The 23,168-nt window shown below is 45.4% G+C and overlaps 1 protein-coding gene across 1 annotated transcript in view; it reads right to left on the reverse strand.

The window, feature by feature from the left end:
• Positions 1-17,996, reverse strand: part of EPC1 (enhancer of polycomb 1) — a 125,367-nt gene extending 107,371 nt beyond the window's left edge. The window contains exon 1 of the mRNA XM_075587728.1: positions 17,730-17,996. The gene's annotated coding sequence lies outside the window, so the exon portion shown is untranslated. The remainder of the gene's footprint in view (positions 1-17,729) is intronic.
• Between the last annotated feature and the right edge of the window lie 5,172 nt (positions 17,997-23,168).

The raw sequence follows: 23,168 nt of genomic DNA on the forward strand, positions 1-23,168 counted from the left end.
CCGACTTAAACTCAACATGGCTAAAACAGAGCTCCACATACTTCCTCCCAAACCTGGCCCTACTACCTCCTTCCACGTTACTGTTGGAAGTATGATCATTCACCCAGTAGCCCAAGCACGCTGCCTAGGGGTCACACTCGACTCCTCTCTCACATTCGCCCCTCACATTCAAAACATTTCTAAAACCTGTCGCTTTTTCCTCCGCAATATAACAAAGATATGCCCTTTCCTCTGTTGCTCGACTGCTAAAACTCTTGACTCAGGCCCTAATTCTCTCCATTCTTTACATTCTTGATAACCTCCTGCTGTCCGGCTTTCCTGCCTCTCACCTGTCTCCCCTACAATCTATCCTAAACGCTGCTGCCAGAATCACTCTACTCTTTCCTAGCTCTGTCTCAGCATCTCCCCTCATGAAATCCCTCTCCTGGCTTCCGATCAAATCCCGCATCTCACACTCCATTCTTCTCCTCACTTTTAAAGCTTTACACTCTTCTGCCCCTCCTTACATCTCAGCCCTAATTTCTTGTTATGCACCATCCAGACTCTTGCGTTCTTCTCAAGGATGTCTTCTTTCTACCCCTTTGTATCTAAAGTCCTCTCCCGCCTTAAACCTTTTTCACTGACTGACCCACACCTCTGGAATGCCCTTCCCCTCAGTACCCGACTAGCACCCTCTCTATCCACCTTTAAAACCCACCTTAAGACACACTTGCTTAAAGAAGCATATGAATAGCACTGTGGATATTCTGAACACATGATACATAAAGCTTGGGCCCCCTGCAGATGCAGTGACCAGGACTCCCTCCTACTGTCTCTGTACGTTCTCCCTTCCTACCAATTAGACTGTAAGCTCCTCGGAGCAGGGACTCCTCTTCCTTAATGTTACTTTTACGTCTGAAGCACTTATTCCCATGATCTGTTATTTATATTATCTGTTATTTATTTGATTACCACATGTATTACTACTGTGAAGCGCTATGTACATTAATGGCGCTATATAAATAAAGACATACAATACAATACAATCCTGTTCCAGGACAGTAGGTCTTGCATATAAGTGGCATTAGTCCCATCTAGATCCTGAAAAAATATAGTAGAAACGCCTTTACTCATGTGGAGGGATAAGTGAATAAAATGTTCACACTTGAGATTCCTGGAAAATGTGCTAATTTAGATATGGAAAGTATATCCAAATGATTGAAATCACCACATTTCCCTCGTATCTCACATTTGTTTGGGAAGGTATATGAGCCCTTTGGTACTTTACAAAAAAATAGGACTGACTCTCCTCCAAAACCTACAGATGTAGCCGCCGTTTCTGCTCCCGCTGACATGTTGTAGCGGGGCCCCAGCGGGAGCAGACACCATTGTCTTTGAATTAGGTGTGTGCCGGCGAGTGTAATAATGCCTGCAAGATCTGTATATTTCAGGGCCTAAATGGCAGCAACGCTACCTTTAATTATGACTTAAAGTCCGGTTAAATCCTGGTTTTAACTTTAATGGACATCTGTGTATAGGCATTGTTAGAGTGAACACCTCTTTGGCATCTCACCAACAGTTACGGCTGTTAAAGTTCACGCAATGCCTTTTCCAGACACAACCATGACTTAATGTCAGGGATGGAAAAATACCGGTCGCCTAATACTTTGCCTCTGGGGCATGTGTTGCGGTGCAGTGCTGGCTGACCTCGCGGCCACACGGCAACAGCACTCCCCATCATGCTTTGCTAGCACGGCCACAGGTCAGTCAGCACTGCCCCACCTAGTCTGGCATCGGGCAGGGAGTACACCAGAGAGTTCTGGGACATTGCCCACCCCTGCTCTCAATTATGGCAGGAGGTGGGGGGTAGGGAGGACTTCTGACAGTGTGGTAGTGGCAAAGTGGGTGGCAGAGTGTAGCACCGTTACATACACAGCCAACACAATGTAAGAGGGGAGGGCCGGAACAGCTTCCCCTCCCCAACAAAATTCGGGATCCTACAAATTTGTCTCCGCTTTTGGTATTTTTCTTCACTCACGCCAAATGTTATTGAGCAGGGGTGGACAAAAAGATACGCGTTTGAGCATAGCGGGATGTGAACTTAGGTTAGCATTTGTCACATGGGTCTGGGCCGTAAACGTTTACAATAATTGGGGAGTTTCTAAGATATCTATGTCTCGCACCAGTGGACATTGCGACAGAAAGAAGTGAGCAGTCACAGATCCAACTATACCAACCGGAGTGGATTGCGGGATTAAAATTTCCCGCTCCCTCCTCACTCCACTCCCCCTGTCTCTTTCTCCGCTCCCCCTCTCTCTCTGCTTCTCCCCTCCTCTGCGCAGCTCTGCCCCCCCCCCTGCAGCACACAGTGTCACACACACACACAGTGTCACACAATGAGACACACACAGTGAGACACACAGTGAGACACACACACACACAGTGAGACACACATACACACTCACAGCAGGAGGAGGAGGGGGGGGGGAGGTAGGGAGAGTGGAACGTCCGGCGATCCGAACAGGCGGCTCCCCACCGCCCGCCAGCCGTGACTGAGCACCACCACCCCACCCCCCCGTGCCCATCTCCCTCCCCACGTGGGCAAGCCAGGGAGCGCCGTGGGGAAGGGGACCAGAGGGAAGGGCATGTCCCGCGCGGCCGCCACGTTAAATGGCCGCCGTTGCACGATTGGACGGAGGAGTGGAAGGACTGCCCAATCAGGAATCGGAATGTGGGAACCAGCCCCGTCCCCCGTGCTGGCGCAGACGCCGCCGGCGCCATTTCAACCCGGTCCCAGCGCGAGGCCGACCTCACTGTGCAGCGGGGTGAGGGGCCCGGCCGGGGGGTGAGGGCCGGTCACACTCCTCCCTATCCCCCCCCCCTCCCTCCAATACCTGGGCGGGTGTGACTCTGAACCACCACCCCCCCCCTTCCTGCAGAGTAAAAGCCCACACGGTGCCCTACAAGAACAGAGCAGATGCAGATAGCATTGCCACAAGTCGGGAGTCTGTGAGGGAAGGGGCTGGAAACCCCGCAAGTGCTGTACCTGCATGCGCCTGACCGTTGGGGGACCTGAGATCTCGCGACATGATGGGATCGAATCCATAGAGACTGAGAGCTGCGGATTGGGGGGGAGCCGGCGGGGAGGTGAGCTGCGGGTGATGGGGGGAGCCGGCGGGGAGGTGAGCTGGGGGGTGATGGATGGGGGGGGGGGGAGCCGGCGGTCCGGGCCGCTGTGTGAAGAGGACAGTGGCCGGGTGGTTGTGTGTGTGTGTGGCAGTTGGGTGAGGCAGAGGGGGAAGGTGAGCTGCGGGTGAGGAGAAGAGAGTGGCAGTTGGGTGACGTTATAGAGCCACGCAGGCCAATGAGAGGAGTGCGGGGCGGGGCAGGGATATGGACCAATCTGATTGGCCAGAGGCTGAGTGACAGACCCACGGACCAATCAGATTCACCACATCTAGCAACAACCCCACAAATTTCAATTTTATATATTAAGAAGATAAAAGCTTTCACTTAGTAGTTATTTTCTGATTAGGGTTTTAGCAATTTTTGTTTTCACCAGTAAATTTGTACCTGTCTTACTACATTCTGTCTTACTACGAAGACATTCTACATTTCTTTTGATTAACCTGGATGCCATGTTGCTAGCAACTAGTTATGCATTTTATTACTAACTAGGAGTGCCTTTCGTAGCATCCCTTAAAGGGGAGGACATCAGAATTATTGAAGCAATTTCTTAAAACATAAAAATGTCTAAAATGACTGGTTTCTCCTTTTTTACAGACACACACACACACACACACCGCAGTGTTCGGGGTCCACATTATGAGACAGCGTTATAACCGGGATCGCGAAATGGCCGCCGAGTGAGGACTTATCGGCATCTGCAGCGCTCTTCTCTCTCCAGCTCTGACTATAGAGTCAGATTCATCACACCAACCCTGTGGTGTAGCAGCTAGAGAATCGCTGAAGGATCATGGGTTCGATTTCTGCATGGTATAATTTCATTATTTTATATAATAATTTATAAATTATACATTATAATTAAAATAATTTATAAATTATTTTTATTTTAATTTATACTTTAGCATACCATGCAGGAATCTAACCAATGACCCTTAATATGCTAGTAGCGACCACAGGGTTGATGTGATGAATCTGACTCTATAAAGAAACTTAGCATCTACTGCACAGTACAGTCCAGGGAGATGTTACATTTCTTTATAGAGTCAGATTTATCACACCAACCCTGTGGTGTAGCAGCTAGAGAATTGCACTAGCATATGAAAGGTCAATATATATATATTAAAAAAAAACACACCTTGGAGATGTTTTTAAATTGGGAGCCATGCGGAGACCGCACTATAACGGGGTTGAGAGATATAGGTGTGCTGCTTAACCTGTGGCTCACAGGAGGCCTCGGGGGTCTACCTGAGTTGACAATCGGTATGGGGTCCTACTATGTAAAAGAACCCCATGCAATAAAACAAACATTATATTTACCTAACAGTTTTACTACACAGAGACATACACGACCACCGCGGTCACGCACGACCGTAACCCTCGAACCGTCCCCCGCCTGTTACGCAGTCCACCCAACCACCCTAGTGTCCACCTAAAACCACCCGCCCAAGTGTGTGAGACAGCTCTGCCCCACTGTGTACAGTTGGGGCACATATGGAGTTGAGGTACCTGCCGGGCGCCGATGCAGGAAGATGGGATCCACGGATCCAGTGACGTCTCCACAAAGGCTCCGCCTCAACGTTGGGTGGGTCCCGCGTGGATAGTGCCACCATGCAAAAGTCTTTGGGTAGCAGAGGGGTGATCTGGTCCCAGATCACCATGGGCCAGGTTGCAGCCGCATCCTGGCTGAATCCCTCACACTTGTGCTACAGGGGCAGCGTCCCTATCTACTGGGCCTGTCCCTGCAGCAACCACAAGCTCAAAGCGGGGTCGGTGCCTAGCTAGAGCCTAACAGGGGGCTTCTGGCCTCGTGCAGGTGCCACAGACACCTGCACAACCTACCCTACTGATGTCCCAGCTCCGACTGGCGCAAATGTATCAATCCCCTGAGCAGGAGAATCCTAGAACCCTATTGGCTGCCGTGGGTCATATCTAGCAGCCCATGGGGTTGCTGGGGATTGTAGTTCCCCTGCGGGGCTTGTTGTAATGGCCACCGCTGCTGGTCTGCGCGAGCTCTGTAATGGCCGTTGCCGCTCCAAACACCCCCGCATCACTCCTGCAACCTCCCCCGCGCACCCGCTCTAGGAGGCGAGGAGTTAAGGAGCTAGAGAAGGACAGAGGGAGGGAGACTTTTTTTTGTTGTTTTTTAAAGGTCTATACTGTAGCTCCTGTGATAAATGCATTGACTGTGAATAATGATATAATATAGATTTAGCCAAGTCCCCCTACCCTGCCTCCGGTGCGGGGGAGCTGTCAAGTAGTTGGCCAGAGCGCTGTGCGATCGGGATTGGGGGTGGCCATTTTAGTAATCGCGCATGCTGCGAGGCACACATGCGTAGTGTGTGGAGTGCGGTGGCCATCTTAGGATGACTTCGCAGACACAGCCGCGGGACTACAAGTCCCAGAATCCCTAGAGGGAGGGACTGCAGCACATGGGACTTACCAGCCAATGGGATGCGAGTAACAGGATATCCTCCACGTGCGGAAAGCCCGCAAGTCTGTCTGGACAAAAGAGCCAACGGAGAAGTTAGTGTCCAGGGAGCTGTGCTTCCTGAACTAGGCCTAGACCTTGCCCCAAGGCCCCAAGACACCAGTAGAAGAGTATTGCAGGAAAGTCCCCAGATAGGGACTTTTCCCCTGATTGTTATTTATGCACCGGTGACCGGACGGCCACGCAGTGCCCTGCGGCCAGGGACCAAGTTATTGGAAACATGTGTGAGACCCTCCGGCTGGAGCTCACCCCACGAGGTGGATCAGGACCCTTAGGAGAGTGGGGATTTGTGTTGGAGGCCCCTCTGCAACTCACTAAGCCAAGCAGCACCTGGGTACTGGAGTACCCAGGCAGGTACCCAAAGTATACCTACATCCACAGGGCGTAGCACTACCTCACACTTGGGTGGGAATTGCAGAGATAGGGCGCCAGCGGTATTGGTGCCACGGCACCCTCAGTACTTTGGGGGAACCACCACGTTGGGTCATTTGGTGTACACTGTGGATACAGTTATTACAGTTATTGTGTGTGTGTATGTGTTATTAGGTATATACACAGTAAACCTTCGTTATATATATTGTGTGGTGTATTATTCTTTACCGTGTATTGGTTCTTGTGAGGGGTTATCCCGCCAACGCTAGGATCCCTCATAGGTGGAGGCGCTGCACTGCAAGGAGAAAGAGCTCACCCCAGGCTCCCAGAGGCAGAGGCCTCCTGTGAGCAAACAGGTACAGCAGCATGCGTAGTTCCGATAGAGAGGTAGAGAGCTCATTATTCACAGTCAATGCATTTATCAAAGGAGCTACAGTGTAGACCTTTAAAATGACATTAAAATGTTGTCCAATATTCAAGATAATACACTCAACCCACAAGCGCCAAGTTCAGAAGGGTTATTAACCTCATTCATGCAGCCTCCAACTACACACCCTCTCTAATATTATCTCGTAGTGCCAAGAAGTCTTTTGATAAGGGTTGTTTGACAAGTTTTACATTTTAGTTCGGATAGTTTTGGCCTTGGTCAAAGCGGGTGAGAAAATATTATTACCAGCCAAGACAAAGCGTTTTAAAATTGTAAACCAGCTTTCCACAGCATTTGATATAAAAGGGCGGAACTAGTCAGGATTGCCCCCTCCCTCTCCTAGTTTTTACTCATGTTGTTATTTTAGTTGCCAGAGACTCCATATGATTAAATTGGGACATCCGGGTATTAAACTTTGGGATATATACCAAAAGATGGTTCATTCAGCCCCTTTTTCTTTTATTTATTTTTTTACCTAACTTAATATTGGATCTTCAGATATACAGCCAGCTCTCTAGATTAAGATTGTTCAGAATCAGAGGTTCTGAAAATCAATGTACCTGACCAGGCTAATTAAGATAGATTTTGAGTTTAGATGGAACTCTGCTAAAATTAAATATTAAAGTATGCATTTAATCAATTTTGATCATTCTTTATACTCTGAGAATTATCCGCACCTCATCAAAATGTTATTAAGGAATGGAACCGATAAATTATTTTGTGGGTGGGGTGTAGTGGAGACATAAACTTCCTTCCCTAGGATTATGTACTTTTTACCAGGCACTGTCAGTTAGGGTTCCAAGGTCAATACTAAATATGCTACAGAAAATAAAAATAAAAATACTGATTTTATTTGGCAGTGGAAAAGGCGAAGAGTTTTCCTCCAACCTCATAAGAGACATAGTGGTTTGGTTGTCCCTTTACTGTTGTACCATTATTTAGCAGTAGGTATTAGCCATTTGACACAATGGGACCATGGGGTCCCCTGTAAACTCTAGGCTAAAATTGGCAAGGGAAAAAAAAACAAAAAAAAAAAACCCACAAAAAGCAAAAAAGGAGGAGTTGTGCTCCTTTGCTAGATAGTAGAGTACGTTCTGGTTGTGAAGGTCAGACAAGGCATCACTCATCCCAATAAAATATTCACTCTGGATTTGGGATCAAGTTTCGACTTCTGGCTTCAATATTTCCTTTCCTTCTGCTTTAACACAAGTAAATATGGGAAGGACATTGATCCGGGGAGAAATCTGATTGCCATTATTTGGAGTCAGAAGGGAAAAAATAAATTCCTTCCGGAGACATAAAATTCATTGGGAGTCTGGATTAAAATATTGTAAAATACGAATACAGGATAAGTATCCATCATTAAAATTTAGCACAGGTTGAACGTGATGGACATAGATCTTTTTTCAACCTCATCTAGTATGTAACACTCTTGTTAAAAATAAAATCCTAAATTTACCTCCTTGATTCGCTAACGCAAACTTCTATTAGTGCACCCTTCATGGCCTTAGACCTCTGAAACAGAACAAGAAAAAGGGACCAACACGACTAGTTGAGTTTATAGTTAATAGCATATCACCGGCAGCTTTGTTGAGCGCACCACAATGATGCCAGGCTATGTAACAGAGGTATACGAAGAAAGGAAAATTGAGGACGCAATAATGGGAGGCTATAAAATTGGTAAATATAAGGCCCCCATTTTTACCCAAGGAATGGGAAACAAATTACTACAAATACAGATTAAACACGAGCGCAAAACGGGGAAATGCATAATAACCCAAAAAACTATTATATGTGGAAAGCGGAACTGCGTCAATCCCACCCACGTACTTGCGTCAGGATAAACGCAAAACAGTGGGTACATTATGATATATGCAACTACACAATGTTTTATACCATATCTGAAAAGTAACTAAGCAAGTTGTATGTGACTCCAATAAAGATATTTGTGAAAGAAATTAAAAAAAAAAAAAAAAAATTTGAGAAATGAATATCTGAACTTAAAAGCGCTTGGAGACGGACGTAATTATCTTCAACTCAGTTTATCTTAGAACTTTCCAAGTCTGGCAAGGTATCTAAGGATAAGACAACTACAGAGAGATCAGTCTTCTTGTTGAGGAATCAGAAGTAAAGTAATCTGCTTTACACAGCTAGTCATCAACTTCAATATAATGCATCAAATCTTCTCAGATGCTCAAATGGGAAAGAAAGTTGTTAGAGTCTATATCTCTGGAGGGATAAATATCAGGCAATGCGCAGTTAAATCCTCGGTCTCCACCATGGAATTACAGAATAGGTCCCGTTCCCAAATAAGGATTGAATGTTTTATACATTACTCATTACACATTTGCCCCTTCTCAATTTAGCTTTTATCCAGGTTTATGCATTTAAAATCTCCTAAGTGATTTGGGAATCGTAGTTGCTTTGTATGTGTGGAGATAAGATTCTGTTTTGCATTGTACGATTATTGTATTTTTCCCCCCATTCTCTTTATTTGATGTAGGGTACCAAAACTGAGAAAATATTGAATAAAAAGATGGTTTAACCCTTTGTGTGCCTCTTGACGTAACGATCACATCATGGGGTCTGGCACTCTATTGGTAGTAATAGCAGCTACGTCATATTCCATTTGCTCGTTTTCTAGGAGATATTGCATTCTGAGCGCCTGCGTTGTGCTAATCACGATCTGTAAAACATACTGGACACCTAACAAGCTCCTATTAAACCCCCAAAATACCCACAACATATATATAAGCATATGAGTATCAGAGGAGTGCTACTGAGCATGGCAATATGCATTAAAACCAGAGACATAACATAAAACACAGACAAAGCTCAGTTGCATATTGCATTCTGAGCGCCTGCGTTGTGCTAATCACGATCTGGCCAGCTGAGACACGGAAGAGGACTCTTCTGTTTTGTCATCAGTGATGCCGCAATCGCCACGTTCAGAAGGTTTGTGGCTGTGGCACTCTGGTGCCAAGTCCCCTCCAGCACACAAAGGGTTAAACCCCTTCCAACAACACCACCTTTATGCCTTCATCTTGATTGCATAGTATTGGTACATTGATGTAAAATACACACATTCCAATGCACTCAATTAGACTTAAAATGTACAGGTTTGGCACAGGATAAGTATTTGTAATCAACTTCTGTCAGAAGTAGATTTTAGTATGCATGCTGTATTATGCTGCGTTAATAGTACTATACGTGCATCCAAGCAGCTAGATGTTTGATCTGTGAAGTGTTTGCCCTCTTAAGGCATCTGCTTGCATTGCAACTAAAACATGTATAACGTCCACAAAACACTGCTGAACAAGTTATCAAGTACTGTAACTCCAGGTGTCATGCTTCATCAACTCAGTGGCATATACCACTTCCAGAACAATTTAAATTTTGCCACGGAAAACACACAGAGCAGGAAAAGATTACAGGCATGGACACTGCTGATTCACTCAAGGTGAAAACCAATGGTTCGCTTCCTTGAACAGGAATATATATATATATATATATATATATATATATATATATATATATATATATATATATATATATATATATATATATATATATATATATATATACACATACACATACATACACACAAAGTTTTCAGTACTCGCTGTTCTATTGTATTTTCTAATTTTGTTGCTTAGTTTGACTATACAATTGTAACCAAACGCTTTGTCTACAAAGCAATGGCATCATCATAGAGTACTTGAATTAAGGAAAGTAATGTCTCCCTCACATGTCCAAGTCTGAATTGTGCACTTCTGACTCGGTCGCTTTGGGCTTTTCTCAGGGCAAGTAACCATACAGACACGGCTTCATTTTATGTTTTTATGTGTTTCTCTGAATTTTGACTAAGTGTAACAGTATAATTTGTACGAAAAACACACACAAACACTACTGGTTAAAAATGTAACCTGGGCACCCGGAAGGGTTTTAGTGGATGTGCACCAGATGGTTTGAGTACTTTTTCATTTGGAGGTCTCCTAGTGTACAATAGTAACTGGTTAAATACGTCAGAGACATTTACATTGCTATCTCAGGGATTATTTTTTTTACATAAGCAAAGTTGGTCACTGGGAATTTATAGAACAATTTATTTATACAAATATTTTACCAGGAAGTAATACATTGAGAGTTACCTCTCGTTTTCAAGTATGTCCTGGGCATGCCACTGGGAGTCACAATCACTTCAAGCACCAGCGTGCTCAAGTAACATCACTCAATTAGATCCCTGGTGGGGAAGTTCTGAAGTTCAGCTGAACGCTGAAAATTTTAAATCCTTGAACTTTTTATACATCTGCAACAGATGAATGCAACCGCTTGACTGTATAGGAAAATAAATACCTGATGGGGGGGGGGGAAGGAAGAGGGAGGAACGTATGGGCCCCGTAGTACAAATGCTTATTAAAAGACATTTATATAAATGCTTGCATGGGAGGGCTCACGAGTATGGTTATCATTAACATAAGAATCGCCAATACCGTGTCAGATCAAATTGTTTATCAAACCGAGTACATGGTTTACGGTCTAGGACATTTGGTTGCAGCCGTTATGCCGTGACCGACGTTTAGCCGTCACTCACCTTGCCACAGGAACATATCTCTAGCGGCCGTTTTGCCGCCAAGGTAAGCCCCTAACTTTACCCCCAGCCCTAAAAACTCTATACTACCCCTACCCTAAAAACCTTAACCCCTTACCATAAACCCCCTATCCCAACAGCTAAAACCCTTTAAATTAACTTACCTTATTGCCCAAACGGCCGGCGGCTGTGCAGCGGCGGATTCTCCAAGGCACTTAGCCTTGGTGGCCGCCTGCTTGCTGTCGTCCTCCTTCTGAATTCCAGCGTCAAATGACACCGGACGTCAACGCGACGTCATATTGCCATGATAACGCGACATCATTTGACCCTACGTTGCCATGGCAACGAGGCGCCGTGTGACGTCACGTTGGCGACGTCCATGGCGTAATTTTTTACACGGATTCAAAAAGGAGAAGGAGGCGGCAGCAAGGAGGCGGCCGCAACAGCCAAGTATCTTCCCATTAGGTACGATTGACCGGAGAGTGCGGCAAATATATGATGGCAGACCTTTTTGCCGCCCCAACATTATGCCGCCCTAGGTCGGGGCCTAATGGGAAATCCGCCACTAAGGCTGTGTGTCCAGCGGTGGCAACAGTTCCCTCGGCAGCCAAATGCCGACACCAACTTCACTGCGGCAAAACGGCTGCGACAAAATTATCCGGTTACGCATTTCAACAGCTGTAGCACTGAACACTTCTGTGGAGGGTGAAGACACGTCCTGTTTTCTACTAGCCGACTCCAGAATTTGGTGGTATACATAAAATTAAATCACAGAGGTTGGATTTTCGTCCGTCTTCTACAAGCCACGTATGGGCCTGCCCTACATTGGTGTGCGCAAACTTTCAATCCCATGAATACTCAAATCACCCAGTTTTAACGAGTGCCACAGATTGATTGTGCTTGGGAGTAAACAGGTGTGTTATATTTGTTGTAAATACTTTCGAACAATTTTCTGGCGAGGGAAGGAGCGGAACCAAAATACAGTAAATAGCTGTGCTTTGTTGAATTTGTTCAGGTCATTCAACATGTTGTACACCTCATTCATAACCACATCAGTCATTTCCTTTCCAGGATAAAGATCTTTTCAGCCTATCCTCATAGGACAAACATTCAAGCTATTCTGTTCGACACCCTTTGGTGATCCTTCCCATGTTCCAATGTGTCCCAGTCAGTGAGGTAACCAGAACTCTACACAATATTCATGGGGTGACTGCACCGTTTTTACAACTGCATTACTCTTCAGCTTTATTTCCAGGTCATTTTTTACTACTCCTAACATTCAATTTGCCCTCTGGGTCACTGCAGCACATTGAGCTGATGTTTAGAGTTACATTTTGTCCATAGTGATCGCAAGGTCTCTCTTTTGGGTCTTGCCAGTTAAGTCATAATCTATTAATTTGCATCTTTAATTTTGGATTCTCTTTCACAATGATCCAAGCACAAGTCCATGAGAACCACCATGGTTTACTCTTCTCAGTTAGTCCAAATCCATTTCCTATACATGAACAGATTTTAGCCTTCCAACACAGGTCGGGGACACCTGGGTAGATCAAACTCAAACTCTTTGGTGTTAAGTACCCTCTAAAATAGCATTTCATACCCATTCTCCTTGGTTTTGGTACATATGGAAGATCGAGATATTCCATCTCATATGTCACACCAATCCTCTTTGGACATTTGTATTTGAAGGTCCTTTTCCCACCCAGCTATGTACGTGTGTGTGGGGAGACTTCCCTTCGACGCTAGTTCCAAGGCGGATAAAGCCCCATTTGATTAGATCTGGGCCTGCAAATATTTTCAAAGATTGTGCATCTAGGGAATTTGTGTGAGTGAAGGTTTTGGTATACAAAAGTGCCAAATCTGCGATAAGAGTTCTTTCATTGAGTGGGGTATCTCTGCAAATTTCCAAGAAGATATTTTAAAGGTGAGAATTCTTCATCAGTAAATCGCTGTGGTAAAGCACTTTTTTTAAATTTTAAACAAAATCGTCTATTTTATTTACTATGACTATAGGGGGGGTGGGGGGGGGGGGACAGAAAAAGAGTAGGACAAGTGCCAGGGGAATCCATTGCTTTTTTTAATGTCAGCACCTTGTGATCTTGGGAACCAAAGGCTTATATAGTTACTTCTAGGAGGCAAATAATTTAAATTGAAGTGTTAGGTTTACTACAGTGCTATAGAAGAAAGTATAGACTGAAACCACGATTTGAATGGTCTAATTTGTGGGCATGCAAGGTGAAAGAATACTCAGATAATTGAACCGGTGACAGCAGCTAGCATAGTAAAGACAAAAAAAAATTATTATTTTTTTTAGGCTTTATTCATACCAATTAAGTACTGTAATGCCTTGGTTGGGGTAAAAGGCCATGGAGTACCCATTTGGCCTTCAACTTCTTCTGTTGTGGTGTTAGTAGGCAGGTAACATCCTGTTATGTGAACATAATTAAGCATTATAAATGTATTATTAGTTAAGTTGATTAAGGCTTTAATAGCTGTAGTCCGTGGCAGAACAAGGTATTTTTGCGCCTGGAGCAAGTTTCACCAACTGCGTTCCCACATCATCCATAGCAGGGGTGCGCAAACTGGGGGGCAATTTTTCTGTTGCAGAAGTTCCCTGGGCATCCCTAAAGGGTTCCCTGCAATGTTCTGGTCATATGAAAATTGTATCAAATACAGAAGAATTTACAATGCATCTGATCTCAGGGTTGCTATTAGACATGGTTGGGTGGGTTCTCCTCAGAATTTCACTTAGGGTTCCTTAACCAAAACAAAAAGGGGTAAAAATCACTGTAATTTAGTAAATAAACCTTCAATTCCTGTTACCAAGCCTTCACCACCATTTTAAAGCAGACAATCCTGGAACCTTTATTCCCTGGCAGCTGTTTCTGGCCACGCAGAATTTCCTGGTGCATCTTACACTGTCCCTACTCCTGGCGGAAGTGGCGGTCGGGCCCTGGTGTATGGAGGCTGGTGAGAGACCTCGGTGTGTGAATGCACGCACAGGCCTTGCACAGCAAGTGAGGCACAGGTCGAGCAGGAACATAGCAACCCGCCACGCCTTGTTATTGCAGAACAATGCCACCCAAATCCAGCACAAGTAATTACTGCGTCCCCTATCAGGCTGCGCCGAGGGCATCTGCCCAGCTGGCCTCGCCCAAGTTCCGCAGTTATGGTCTGAAGACTAGAAAAGGCATAGGGAACTGTGTGTGGGGAACGTGGAAGCATACTTAAATGTGTCTTTTGTCTTTTATATATCTTGTTGTGTCGGCAGATTAAAAACTACTTTCAGCAGTTTTCAAATTCACACCAACATGAATTCACTGGATTGTGTGTGGTCTCTTAAATATGGCTGCCACACTGACATTTCGAAGAAGTACATTTACTCTATCCAAATCACTGCAACTGTGGAATCCCTGCAGCATAGTTACCAATAGGCTAAGGCCCCAGTGCGCGTGATGGGGGGCTGGCGGCGCTTGTTCCCGGCAGCAGCGCGACCTGGTTGACTCCAGGGAGCACACAATGGGGAGGCGTGGCCATGATGTCACGTGACTGGTTCACCCTCATTGGCTGAAAGAAAAGACAAAATCCTTGTCTTTGCTAAATGTGGCCACGCAACACGCATTGTGCCAGGGTGCGCAGGCAGCTACTGGGGCCGGCCCCATAGAGGGCCGTATCTTGTGTGCCACGCACGCCGTCGCAGCCACTGGGGTCCTAGCCTTACAGGTATGATCCCACTACTCTGCGACATTGAGGTCCTATGGAGTGGCACCCTGATGGCTTTACAACGTTGGCCCACGTTCATGGAGATATGCTCATTTTTAATGAAGATTGCAAGCTCAGCTCTCACGGAGCGTTGATCTTAGGCCGAGTTCAGGGTGGATGCTACGCAACGTGCGCGCATGCACGTCCGTCGCAATTTCGGGTTGTTCGGTGGGAGTTTCGTCACGTGAGCTGGTCCAGCAAACCGGCTCCGTGACACGTTCGCCACGTCCCCCCGCCACGCCCCCAAATGCCGCGACCCAACTCCTGCAGCCAAGGCACAGATCGCTGAGCTGCAGGAGTGCGTGGCGGAGGCGCGCACAGACGCTCGCAGCATCCACCCTGAACTCAGCCTTAGTTGGAATGGACTTCTCTTCCCAATATTAGAGAGCGGATTGAGGTCATGTAAATCGCTACATTCCCGATCACACGTGCCTAGCCCTGAATGGGCCTTCCAGCACACAATAAAAGTATTGTAAACTGCAGCTATAAAAAATAATAAATAAACACAGGTTGCAATGTAATTGTGTAAATAAATATGCACAAAACTAGCAAAAAATAAGTGGATTCTTATGAGATGGCTGTGGAAATGCCCCAATTCATATTTAAACTTTCTCCTATGGTTGAATATTATAAAGTGAAAATGTATGATATAATTGTAACACAGAACTTATGTAAAGGATTCCCAGTATTATTGTAACATTATAATATTACAATTCTTTGTAATCACCTTCACTATATGAAATTGAGGAGAGCAGTATTGTCCTTGCGAATGATTTTGTCATTATGTGTATTCTGATATTAATAACTGCAGAGGAAAGCAGTGCCATTTTGTTCTCTGGAAGCCATACAATAGGTTTCAACGTGCTTACAAACCAAACACTTTTTGGAGAAAAAAAAAAACATAATAATCGGTATTTAACCTTCTAATAGAATATTTCGCAGTTAGGAAGTGTCTTTGTATAAACGGTCCGAACAATGAAAAAGTTGCTATATTTACTTTTTCTTTTAAGGAAAGGGGACTACTACCACAGGTGTTACACAATCGTTTGAAACGCATAAGAAAAATGAATTTTTCCAACACGAAAAACTTATTTGTGATTCAAAAAATGACTAATGCTTCAAATTCTTTTAGACAAATATTTATTAAGAGTTTGTTTCTAAACAAGGTACAGGGCCTCATGTTAAATGGCCAACAATCTGGGAGCCATAATGAGTACACAAATTTACAGAGCTCATTTGACTAGCAGTGAAGAAGAGGCCAACAATGTATGATGGAGAGTTGGAGGTCCCTCTGGGAAGAAAAGAAATAACTTGATGTGGCCTATTCTTGCCTCTTCCAGAGACCATTCTCGTGCTTCCATTTGAGCAGTAGCACTAGAGTAAATCCACTTATGTCAAACAGCTTTTCCAGGAAGATAAAACTGGATACCATTTTTTTTCGTCAATAATTTTTTTTTTGCCATCTCCCAGTAAAATGTGTTGAATTATTTGAAAGGAGGATTTTGAATACATTTAAACGTCATATTTGATCTGCTATGCCTTATGTTTTTTGATCTGACCCAAAACTTTAGATGTCGTAGTAGTTTTGCCATTTGCAGAGCAATGTGTTGCTCTGGCAGCTGAGGGGTTAAAATCTGATATATTTCCTAGATTAATGGCCCTCTGGTTTTATTTTTCCCCTAACTCAAAAAAAAAAAGGGGGGGGGGGAGTTTCTCCCAGACTTGCACAGAATTCGCAAACGCAAAAAGCTGAAATCTGTAACAAAACTAATACAAGGATTTCAGTCAGACCCCAAATTGTTTGGAAATACCATTATACTACGCTGTAATCACAATATTAAAACAGCAAATAGAATGGATCAGGGTAACAGACGGTGCTGTGCTGGCTGCTGTACCTACCATTGTTTCAAAATACATGCAGATTACATTATTATTATTATTATTATTATTTCTCTCTAACCTAAAACTGGTACAGAAAGAAAATGACCTGGCCTTCTACACATACCAGCACATGCATTATTGCACTCATACTGTATTATGTATATAATGTATACACATGAAATGCTGAGATCAAGCCTTGCCCCACCTCTCTCCCCTTTCTCTTAGTGAAACTGACATATTAAATTGTTTAAGAGCACCACAGCGCCACCAACACAGATCAATGTATTAAAAAATAAATAATTGAAACTCCCACCGTGTGCAAAATGTTCTATATATAAATAGAAAAGAGCTTAAAATGCTAAAATATCTTTATAATCGCTTCTTTTTGTAACCAAATTCAAGATACATAAGCTATCTGAACAATACATCAGCCCAGCACTGCCATCCAAGCTCTTGTGATCGCCATAGCCCAAGCTGATCTTCAGAAGAAATGAAAGAGCCACCATTTAGTACCAGCCATAACTTAGACTATAATAAACCCTCTTGTGCCAGTCTCCTCCTTCTCTCCACTTTGCATTAAACAAACGATTTAGATCATATAACAAAAAGTACCCATATAAAAACTGCACAGCTACAAAGAAACGGTTCAAGATATATTTGATAAGACTGGTGCTTTCAATAAATATTATGCTAGAAAGAATTAGTGTTACAGTTTTTGCACCTTGTGATAAAAAAAAACCCATTACAGCTCAAAACACACACTAATATATATTGTATTTACTATATATATATATATATATATATATATATATATATATATATATATATATATATTTTTTTTTTTTTTTCAAGGGCTATATAATGGAATACAACATGTTCTGAAAATGTTTTACCTACAAAAATGGACACAAAACAATGACAATATGCATTGTCACATTAAAGAAAAAAAATAGGTAGAAATCAGAAAATACACATATCCATATCTACTTTTATAGCACTTTGTGATGAACTTAAATAAATAGGATGGTTAATAGCAAACTCACCTCTCGTGAAGGCAGTGAAGAGGACAACCCAGGGAGAAGAATTAAAACAATATAAGCTCCATACTTGTGCCCTATCAAACAATCTCCAAGCAGCAGATGGCTTCCCAGACCTCTTGAAATGGCAAGGTACAGAACAAGTGTTACTTTCTTCCATGATCTCTGATCCACAGAGGTTTGTCTCTCTCAATCTTCAAGCTTTGTAAAGAAGAGAAGAAGAAGAAAAAAACCCCCAAAGAAGATTAGAAGGGGAGGCAGCCAGAAGACTCTGGGGTTAACAACTTTGCAATGGCAAACAGGCGTGTTGTGATTGGATAGGAGGGCAGTGTCCCTCCACTCTGCACTATCCCCCAGCCAGCTCTCTCTTCCCCCCTCCCCTTCTGCAGCCTGGAGAAGGGAAAAAAAAAAAAAGCCAGTGTGCCATTTTATACTCATATCATACAAACACAGCCCTGCTTTTATGTGAAATCTTAATCTATGGCTCCTACTGTTCATAACCTGTATTCAATATACACACCATGTTTATTTTAATCCACCCCATACATTATTATTAGTTTTTTTTATATATATAAATCTTGATTTGTTTACATGAAAACACCTCCACATTTTAATCACGTTGAAATGATGTAATGAGTAATAACTAGGTTTTTTTAAATGCAGTAATTTTTGATGCATTGCACATAATTATGTTATATTTGAAAAGCTTTATAATTTTTTTTTTAAAAAGGAGAGCATTAGGTAACATACCTTCTAGCTGATCTATACAAATGTATAATTTCAGTACATCCAATAAGTCTATATTTTTTTTTATTAAAGATACCATTTAAAGCTCCCAGACAACACTCACTGGCAGAATTATACCATGCTGCCCACAAACAAAATGGCTATGCCAGTGAGTTTTTTTTGTTGAGAACCTCCCACTGCCCCGCCCCTTGTCTTGGGGGAAGTGTTACAGATCAACAATAATGATTTTCCCCCCTTCTCAAAAAAAGTTAAATATGTTACAAAAAAAAAAGAGAGACATCTGCCTTCTTTGTTCTTGAAGTGTGACAAGGGCCATTGGAAACCTTCTAACTTTCCAGGGGCAGATTTGATGAGCTGTTCTGCTGCCAATCACTGATGAATATGTCACCTAAACTTCCTTACTTTGCATATGTATAAGGTATTTCACCTATCTTGGCAGCCTTTCACATCAAGTGGGCTGGGAAATGTGCTGCCTCTGTGCCTTGTCCTTGCTGAGCTGAGTCAGACGCTCTGTGTGCTGCTGAAAATGGAAGTCTGGCTTTTTGCAACACAGCATCTAACGCTGGTGGTTTAACCTCACGTTGGAAAGCAATAGCAAAACCACCTTGTTTTTGAAGGGGAGCTGCGGGTTTTTGGGGCAGTGATGGGATATTTCTCAATGATGAATGAATTTAGGGAACAACAAACAACAACGTTGTTTTTTTACCTGCACAATAATGTTTGATATGTTTACTGAGTGAATTTGAATTAAATGGCAGTAGCCATGTTAGTCCAGTTGTGATAGTACAAAATAAATGATTTCAGTATTTTGTTCAGTTATGTTTGCTGGCTGTGCTGAAAAATCTGTGTAATATGACAATCATAAAGCTTATAGGGGTCCATGTTAAAATGGAAACGAACCAAAAAGTGACAGTGTGAGTGCTCATTTGCATGTTATTACCCAGAATCCCTTGCTGCAGTTGAATCATTGTATGCTAAGCAATAATGATGGGGAAAGACAGGGTTGCAGATCTGTCTGAGACACATGAATGGGCTCACAAGTGGTATTTTTATTTGCTGTACGGTGGAGGCTTTTTGGCACTTTTTTTTACTCACAATAACTTATTTTGTGTCTGGTTATAGCCACTTCCCGCTTTGCATTGCTAGGGCAAGTGACTGGCATCAATCTGAATGTTGGGAAAGCTGTCTGTGAGTAGGTTGGCTGGCTGATTTGCATGTCATTACCCAGAATCCCTGGCTGCTAAGGGAAAAGGCAGGGTTACAGACCTGTCTAAGGCCAAGTTCAGCGTGGATGCTACGCGACGTCGCAATTTTGGGTTGTTTGGTGGGAGTTTTCAAATTGAAAACTCCACCGGCTGCAAAGTACAGCGTTGACACTGCTACTTTTTGCCGCTACAACCCAAAATGATTTTTGGGGCTGCAGTCGTGTCACGTGAGCTGGTCCAGCGAACCAGCTTTGTGATGTTCACCACGCCCACAAACACCGCGACCCAACTCCTGCAGCCAAGGCACAGATTGCTGAGCTTCAGGAGCACGCGGCAGAGGTGCGCACGGACACTGGCGGCCGCAGCACCCACCCTGAACTCGGCCTAACGCTTGTTTTATAGTTGGCGCGCTCGCGTGTGCTAATGCTCGTGCATGTGAATCACACTTTTTGTGTGTACAGGTCTGTACTGTGAGCGACAGGTGGGTGTGGCTATGACTTCACACACAAACACAAAAAGCTCAACCTGCATCCAAAATGGCTGTGCTTTGCTTCTATTTTTGCTTGCTTGCCTTCTTTGACAGATTCTGCATGCCGCTTGATCTTCAGTATGGACTTCTTGGATGAACAGGATACATGGACACCCTATGAGTGAGTAATTTCAGCTGTGTTTCCACATTTATGGCTTATTATTCAATAGGGGGACATATATTGTACTTATTTATTTATTTTTTAAATTGTGTTAATGCAAATGGCAACATTAGGTACTAGTTCCCCATTCTTCCCTGGCTATGGGATGCTGATGTATTTTGCAATTTATGTGGAGTCCAATTGAGGAGTGTTCATACCATTATATGGATATAATTGATCTTATGGAGCACTGGTTTGTTCTATGTCTACTATGTAGCCCCTGCTACAAATATATGTATACTGTGTACAATGCAAAATTAATCTGCTCCACCTATCATATACTGCAATAAGGAAGAAGGCCTTGGATATAGTGGGTGTACGACAGAGCCTATCGCTCGCGACGGGGAGAGGGGGGGCGTGACGTCATGAGGCTGGTTCGCCCTCATTGGCTGAACCGATCACGTGACTTGTCTGACACGCGATAATCAATTTTTTTTTGTCGGCTCAAAATTGTGCCGCGCGATCGCTCTTCATCACGCTTGCGCTCACTATGGTCGGCCTTTTAGAGCTTGCTGCATTTTGTTCACGCGCCGCCGTTCGTGCAATGGACGCAGCCTAGGAGACACTATCCCTGATCTGCCTGGCAACACATGACCGGAGATATGGGATTGGATAAGAAGAGACCCAGATATAATGTTGCAACAAACTGTCAGTTTGAAAGACACAAAGGAAGTCCAACTGCCAGTCTGAGACCAGACACAGGGATAGGGAGTGCCAGTCTGAGAGGCACACAGAGAGACAGCCCAGGTGACAACGAGAGGGGTTTAGGAGACAGCCTGACGCTCACAGATGGTGAAATATGAGATTTATAGGAGATTAGTAGCTAAGGAAAAAGAAAGTGAGAAACAGCTGCAGAAACACATCTCCTACACACAGAGAAGTGTGTTATGAGAAAAGTGCACAGTAAGTGTGTGTTCCAGATACTTGCTGGGCTGTTAAAAAGCTGGATAACAGACAGGGAGTCCTTTTATTGCAACTTAAGTATCCTTTACCAATTACTCACACACACACCTCACAAATGTTTAATCCTTAGACCTCGTTCAGGGTGCCTGCTTCACGACATGCGCGTGCTTACGTGCGTGCGTACGTTCGAAACAAAGTATTTAATGTTAATATTGGTTGTCAGGGTAGCAGCTTCCCTGTAGCTGAAGTACGGAGTTGACGCTTGCTACAGTTTCAATAAACAACTCAAGTTGTTTTTTCAAGCTGCAGCAACGTCACTGGTACTTCGGCAGCCAATCAAATCATTCTTGAAAATGATTTGAACAGTGCAACACCGATCCCTAACCTCAGGTCTGTAGCCCCGCCTCCTCAACGCTAGCAAAGTTCTGCTGGGGATGATGTGCACACATCGGCCAGCACACTGACGCGCGCACAAGCGGACGCGCGCCCTCCACCTCCTGTCTCTGCCACCCTGAACGAGGCCTTAGGCTACGGCCCCGCTGTCTGCCAGGCTGGCGGCGCGTGCAGCCGAGTTCCCTGGTCTGCATGGGGGGGGGGTGGGGGGCTCTTGTCATGGCGGGCGCTGCAGTAGCCAGCGGGGACCAAGCCTTAAAGCTGCAGTTCAAGCTTTTTTTTTTTTTCAATATGTGCATCATACAATCTACACACTGACAAGTGATTAGCTTAGTTGTTGATCGATCCGTTCTCCTGTACTGCCTGCTCTCCCCCACCTCCACCCCCTTCCCCCCCCCCACCCCCTTCCCCCCCCCCACCACCTTCCCCCCCCCACCCCCCTTCCCCCCCCCCCCCCACCCCCTTCCCCCCCCCCCCCACCCCCTTCCCCCCCCCCCACCCCCTTCCCCCCCCCCCCCACCCCCTTCCCCCCCCCCCCACCCCCTTCCCCCCCCCCACCCCCTTCCCCCCCCCCCACCCCCTTCCCCCCCCCCCCCCACCCCCCTTCCCCCCCCCCCCCACCCCCTTCCCCCCCCCCTTCCCCCTTCCCCCCCCCCTTCCCCCCCCCTCTTCCCCCTTCCCCTCCCCTCCCCTCTTCCCCCTTCCCCTCCCCTCTTCCCCTTCCCCTCCACCCCCTTCCCCCCCTTCCACTCCACCCCCTTCCACTCCACCCCCCTTCCCCCCCAATCCCTTCCCCCCCTTCCCCCCACCCCCTTCCCCCCTTCCTCCCCACCCCCTTTCCCCCCCTTCCTCCCCACCCCCTTTCCCCCCACCCCCTTCCCCCCCTTTCCTCCCCCTTTCCCCCCACCCCCTTCCACCCCACCCCCTTCCCCCCCTTCCCCCCCTTCCCAGAGCCCGGGTGGGGGGGCTGGGAGCTGCAGAGACCGGGTGGGGGGGGCGGGAAGCTGCAGAGACATGGCCGCCCCCCCGACCCGTTTTGGCCACTCCCCCCCCGCACGCAAAAATGCTCCCTATGGACCACAATCAGCCTGAAGTGCCTTTCCACGCGCCGCCGCAGTGGCGGGCGCGCTGACTGAGGCAGCGGGGCTGCGGTCCCAGTGTGCACTGTAGCACGCACTGCCCGGCGCTTCACTGCGGTCTTGGGAGAGATTGTGATGGGAGGGGGCGTGGCGGAGTTTTTGCAGGGGCGTGGCCATGACCTCATGCGGCTCGTTCACCCTTATTGGCAGGGGCGTGGCCACGCCCCCGTCGCAAGTTGCAAATACAATTGTTTTGTATTTGCAAAATCTTGCAGTAGAGTGCGGCTGCACCTCCGCGACGAGGTAATTACTAGGACCGGACTGATTGGTGGGCGGTGCTTGTACGCACGCCTCGGCGTGCGCTGTAGAAGGCACTGGGACCGTGGCCTTAGGCACCATCCAGAAGCTTGGGGCAGAAAAGAAGACCGC

The sequence above is a fragment of the Ascaphus truei genome, chromosome 2 (genome assembly GCF_040206685.1).
Source record: "Ascaphus truei isolate aAscTru1 chromosome 2, aAscTru1.hap1, whole genome shotgun sequence".
Lineage (NCBI taxonomy): Eukaryota > Metazoa > Chordata > Amphibia > Anura > Ascaphidae > Ascaphus > Ascaphus truei.